A 5,808-nucleotide genomic window follows, 5' to 3' on the forward strand; every position below is an offset into this window, starting at 1 on the left:
AAAAAAAAAAAAAAAAAAAAAAAAAAAAAAAAAAAAAAAAAAAAAAAAAAAAAAAAAAAAAAAAAAAAAAAAAAAAAAAAAAAAAAAAAAAAAAAAAAAAAAAAAAAAAAAAAAAAAAAAAAAAAAAAAAAAAAAAAAAAAAAAAAAAAAAAAAAAAAAAAAAAAAAAAAAAAAAAAAAAAAAAAAAAAAAAAAAAAAAAAAAAAAAAAAAAAAAAAAAAAAAAAAAAAAAAAAAAAAAAAAAAAAAAAAAAAAAAAAAAAAAAAAAAAAAAAAAAAAAAAAAAAAAAAAAAAAAAAAAAAAAAAAAAAAAAAAAAAAAAAAAAAAAAAAAAAAAAAAAAAAAAAAAAAAAAAAAAAAAAAAAAAAAAAAAAAAAAAAAAAAAAAAAAAAAAAAAAAAAAAAAAAAAAAAAAAAAAAAAAAAAAAAAAAAAAAAAAAAAAAAAAAAAAAAAAAAAAAAAAAAAAAAAAAAAAAAAAAAAAAAAAAAAAAAAAAAAAAAAAAAAAAAAAAAAAAAAAAAAAAAAAAAAAAAAAAAAAAAAAAAAAAAAAAAAAAAAAAAAAAAAAAAAAAAAAAAAAAAAAAAAAAAAAAAAAAAAAAAAAAAAAAAAAAAAAAAAAAAAAAAAAAAAAAAAAAAAAAAAAAAAAAAAAAAAAAAAAAAAAAAAAAAAAAAAAAAAAAAAAAAAAAAAAAAAAAAAAAAAAAAAAAAAAAAAAAAAAAAAAAAAAAAAAAAAAAAAAAAAAAAAAAAAAAAAAAAAAAAAAAAAAAAAAAAAAAAAAAAAAAAAAAAAAAAAAAAAAAAAAAAAAAAAAAAAAAAAAAAAAAAAAAAAAAAAAAAAAAAAAAAAAAAAAAAAAAAAAAAAAAAAAAAAAAAAAAAAAAAAAAAAAAAAAAAAAAAAAAAAAAAAAAAAAAAAAAAAAAAAAAAAAAAAAAAAAAAAAAAAAAAAAAAAAAAAAAAAAAAAAAAAAAAAAAAAAAAAAAAAAAAAAAAAAAAAAAAAAAAAAAAAAAAAAAAAAAAAAAAAAAAAAAAAAAAAAAAAAAAAAAAAAAAAAAAAAAAAAAAAAAAAAAAAAAAAAAAAAAAAAAAAAAAAAAAAAAAAAAAAAAAAAAAAAAAAAAAAAAAAAAAAAAAAAAAAAAAAAAAAAAAAAAAAAAAAAAAAAAAAAAAAAAAAAAAAAAAAAAAAAAAAAAAAAAAAAAAAAAAAAAAAAAAAAAAAAAAAAAAAAAAAAAAAAAAAAAAAAAAAAAAAAAAAAAAAAAAAAAAAAAAAAAAAAAAAAAAAAAAAAAAAAAAAAAAAAAAAAAAAAAAAAAAAAAAAAAAAAAAAAAAAAAAAAAAAAAAAAAAAAAAAAAAAAAAAAAAAAAAAAAAAAAAAAAAAAAAAAAAAAAAAAAAAAAAAAAAAAAAAAAAAAAAAAAAAAAAAAAAAAAAAAAAAAAAAAAAAAAAAAAAAAAAAAAAAAAAAAAAAAAAAAAAAAAAAAAAAAAAAAAAAAAAAAAAAAAAAAAAAAAAAAAAAAAAAAAAAAAAAAAAAAAAAAAAAAAAAAAAAAAAAAAAAAAAAAAAAAAAAAAAAAAAAAAAAAAAAAAAAAAAAAAAAAAAAAAAAAAAAAAAAAAAAAAAAAAAAAAAAAAAAAAAAAAAAAAAAAAAAAAAAAAAAAAAAAAAAAAAAAAAAAAAAAAAAAAAAAAAAAAAAAAAAAAAAAAAAAAAAAAAAAAAAAAAAAAAAAAAAAAAAAAAAAAAAAAAAAAAAAAAAAAAAAAAAAAAAAAAAAAAAAAAAAAAAAAAAAAAAAAAAAAAAAAAAAAAAAAAAAAAAAAAAAAAAAAAAAAAAAAAAAAAAAAAAAATTTGATTCCTCACTTCTCCTGTGAGTGAGGGAGAGATGGAGGAAGGAGGCAGAAACTGAGGAGAAACACACACACACACACACACACACACACACACACACACACACACAGGGTCGCCTCAAAGGATCTCAAGTACCTGAGTTACTTAGCAAAGTCTTATACAAGTCTTTTTCCTCCTTATTTACAGATGATCTTAGGGGTTAAATTCTATAGTTACGAGAATATCTTGAACTGACTCAACTGGTTACGATACCATGATGGTTGGTTGTGACTGACTCACTTTAACCTAGGTGAATATTTTGTCGCAAGTTACGAAAAATCCTAAACCTACTTCACTCGATGGTCAAGTAGGAGTCTCTATCTATCTCTGTCTCTTTGTTCATCTATCGTAGCGAGATATAGTCTCTTTATATACAGCTAAGGGACAATTTAACTTCTCAACGTAAGAGGTGGCGGAGAGTTTATTAGCCAGGAGGCGGGACAATCAAGGAAGGTTATATCAGTCTGTTGATGACCTGCTGTAAGTCTTGATTACTTTGGTGTCGTGGTCGTACTAGTGGTCGTAGTGTGGTTATGTGGTCGTAGTAGTGGTAGTGTGGTCGTTGAAATGGTTGTCTAGTATTGGTGGTCGTGTTGTGGTTATGTGGTCGTAATAGTGGTAGTGTGGTCGTACTAATGGTCGTGTGGTTGTTTCGTGGTCGTGTGGTTGTACTAATGGTTGTGTAGTCGTACTAGTGGTGTGGGTTGTAGTAGTGGTAAGTGATCATAATTGTGTCGCGTGGTCGTATCTATCACCACACACACCACACCTCCTTCACCACTCACCACAACTATCACACACTCCTTCACCACTACTACCACCCACCACACCCCATTTCACATCACCACCACCACACCACACCCACATACCTCTCATCACACACCACCATCACACCTCCTCTCACCACACCACACCTCTCACCACCACCACCACACACCACCACACCTCTCACGACCACACACCTCTTCACCACACACCACACCTTCACCACTACCACCACCACCACACCCCCACCACACACCATCACACCACCACACCTTCACTACCAAACATACCCTCCTTCACCACACACCACTCATCACACTCCTCACTCACCACACACACCACACTCTCCACCACCACCACTGCCTCCTCTGACACACACCACTACACACCTCCTTCACCACACACTACACACCATCACCTGTAGGACTGATGTCACCATAACTTATTTGCCAAAAAACACAAACTTCGGCTGACCTAATCTATTTATTTTTTCTGTTTTACTGGTTTAGGAGGGAGGGGGAGAGGTAGGGATGAGGGGGGAAGAGGAGGAGAGGTAGGGATGGGGGTAGGGAGGAGAGGGGGAGAGGAGGAGAGGTAGGATGAGGGGATGGGAGAGGAGAGGTAGGGATGAGGGGAGAGGGAGGGAGAGGTAGGGGAGGAGGGGGAGAGGAGGAGGTAGGGATGAGGGGGAAGAGGAGAGGTAGGATGAGGGGGAGGAGGAGGAGAGGTAGGATGAGGGGAGAAGAGGAGGAGAGGGGATGAGGGGATGAGGAGGAGAGGTAGGGATGAGGGGAGAGGGAGAGAGGTAGGATGAGGGGGAGGGAGGAGAGGTAGGGATGAGGGGGGAGAGGAGGAGAGGCAGGATGTGAGGGGGAAGAGGAGGAGGTAGGGATGAGGGGGGAGGAGGAGAGATGAGGGGATGAGGAGGAGAGGTAGGATGAGGGGGGGAGAGGAGGAGGTAGGATGAGGGGAGGAGGAGGAGAGGGTAGGGATGAGGGGGAGGAGGAGGGAGAGGGGGAGGGAGGGGGAGGAGGAGGAGGTAGGGATGGGAAGAGGAGGAGAGGGGATGGGAGGGGGGGGGAGGGAGGAGAGGGGGATAGGGGGAGGAGGAGGGGGATGAGGGGGAGAGGAGGGGATGAGGGGGAGAGGGAGGGGAGAGGGGGATGAGGGGGGGAGAGGAGGAGAGGGGATGAGGGGGGAGAGGAGGGATGAGGGGGAGAGGAGGAGAGGGAGGAGGAGGTAGGGATAGGGGAGAGGGAGGAGATGAGGGGGGGGGAGGAGAGAGAGGGGAGGAGGAGAGGATGAGGGGAGAGGAGGGAGATGAGGGGGAGAGGAGAGAGGTAGGACAGGGGAGAGGAGGGGAGAGGTAGATGAGGGGGAGAGAGGGAGAGGGGATGAGGGGGGAGAGGGAGGAGAGGTAGGATGAGGGGGAAGAGGAGGAGAGGTAGGATGAGGGGGATGAGGAGGAGATAGGGATGAGGGGAGAGGGGAGGAGAGGTAGGATGAGGGAAGAGGAGGAGAGGTGGGATGAGGGGAGAGGAGGGAGAGGTAGGGATGAGGGGGGAGAGGAGGGAGAGGGATGAGGGGGGGAGAGGAGGGAGAGGTAGGATGAGGGGGAGGAGGAGAGGTAGGGATGAGGGGGGGAGGGGAGGAGAGGTAGGGATGAGGGGGAGAGGAGGAGAGGTAGGGGAGGGGGGGAGAGGAGGAGAGGTAGGGATGAGGGGGAAGAGGAGGGAGAGGTAGGATGAGGGGGGAGAGGAGAGGTAGGATGGGGAGAGGAGGAGAGGTAGGATGAGGGGAGGAGGAGAGGTAGGGATGGGGAAGAGGAGGAGAGGAGGGGAGGAGGTAGGGATGAGGGGGGGAAGAGGGAGGAGAGGTTGGATGAGGGGAAGAGAGAGGTGGGATGAGGGGGGGAAGAGAGGAGGAGAGGTAGGGATGAGGGGGATGAGGAGGAGAGGTAGGAGGGGGGAGAGGAGGAGAGGTGGGATGAGGGGGAAGAGGAGGAGAGGTAGGATGAGGGGAGAGGAGGAGGGATGAGGGGAAGAGGAGAGGATGAGGGGGGAGAGGAGGAGAGGTAGGGATGAGGGGGGAAGAGGAGGAGAGGTAGGTGAGGGGGGAAGAGGGAGGAGAGGGTAGGGATGGGGGGAGGAGGGGAGTAGGGAGGAGGGGGGAGAGGAGGAGAGGGGGATGAGGGGGAAGAGGAGAGGTAGGATGAGGGGGGAAGAGGAGTAGAGGTAGGGATGAGGGGGAGAGGAGAGAGGTAGGGATGAGGGGGGGGAAGAGGAGGAGAGGGAGAGGGAGGGGGGAAGAGGGAGGAGGTAGGATGAGGGGGGGAAGAGGAGGAGAGGTAGGGATGAGGGAGGAGAAGGGGGAGAGGAGGAGAGGTAGGGAGAGGGAAGAGGAGGAGGTAGGATGAGGGGGGGAGAGGGAGAGGTAGGGATGAGGGGGGGGTGGTAAGAAGAGAGGTAGCAGGTGGAGAAGGAGGAAAAGAGGAAATGAGAGAGAGAGAGGAGAGGGGGAAGAAGACAGAGAGGTAGGAGGAAGAGGAAGAAGAGGTGGAAGAGAAGTAAGAGGAAGAAGAGATAGAGATAACTGCAAGAAGCGGAGGAGAGAGAGAGAGAGAGAGAGGAAGGAGGAAAAAGTGTGTTTGTGTGTCTTGGTATTTATTGTGTAAACTTGTTTGGCATTTTGTTCTCTTTGTAAAACTAAGGAGATTACATAAGGCTGATGGAGGGAGGAGGAGGAGGGAGGAGAGTGAGGGAGAAGTGAAGGTAAGGAGGAGAAGTGAGAACGAAGAGGGAGTGGTAGAGGAGAAGAAGAAGGAGAGAGAGGGTAGAGGAGGGAGGAGAGAAGGAAGAGAAGACGAGGAGAAGGAAGAAGAAGGGGTAGAGAAGGAGGGGAATGAGAGAGAGGGGAAGAACATAGAACAAAAGAAGGAGGAGGAGGAGGAGGTGGATAATAAGAGGGGGAGAAGAGAGGCCTGAAGTGAAAATTATTTACTCTCTCTCTCTTCCATCTACTATTTTCATTTGTTTTCATGTCTTCTTTCTCCATCTCTTCCTTATTCTCCCATCTCTTCTTCCCTCCTTCTTTCGTCACCCTTTCTCCCCTCACTCCCCCACCTACACCTCAGCCACCGACTAAACAAGATGAGAACGTCTTCAAAATTC

The sequence above is a fragment of the Homarus americanus genome, unplaced genomic scaffold (assembly GCF_018991925.1).
Source record: "Homarus americanus isolate GMGI-L3 unplaced genomic scaffold, GMGI_Hamer_2.0 scaffold367, whole genome shotgun sequence".
NCBI classification, from domain to species: domain Eukaryota; kingdom Metazoa; phylum Arthropoda; class Malacostraca; order Decapoda; family Nephropidae; genus Homarus; species Homarus americanus.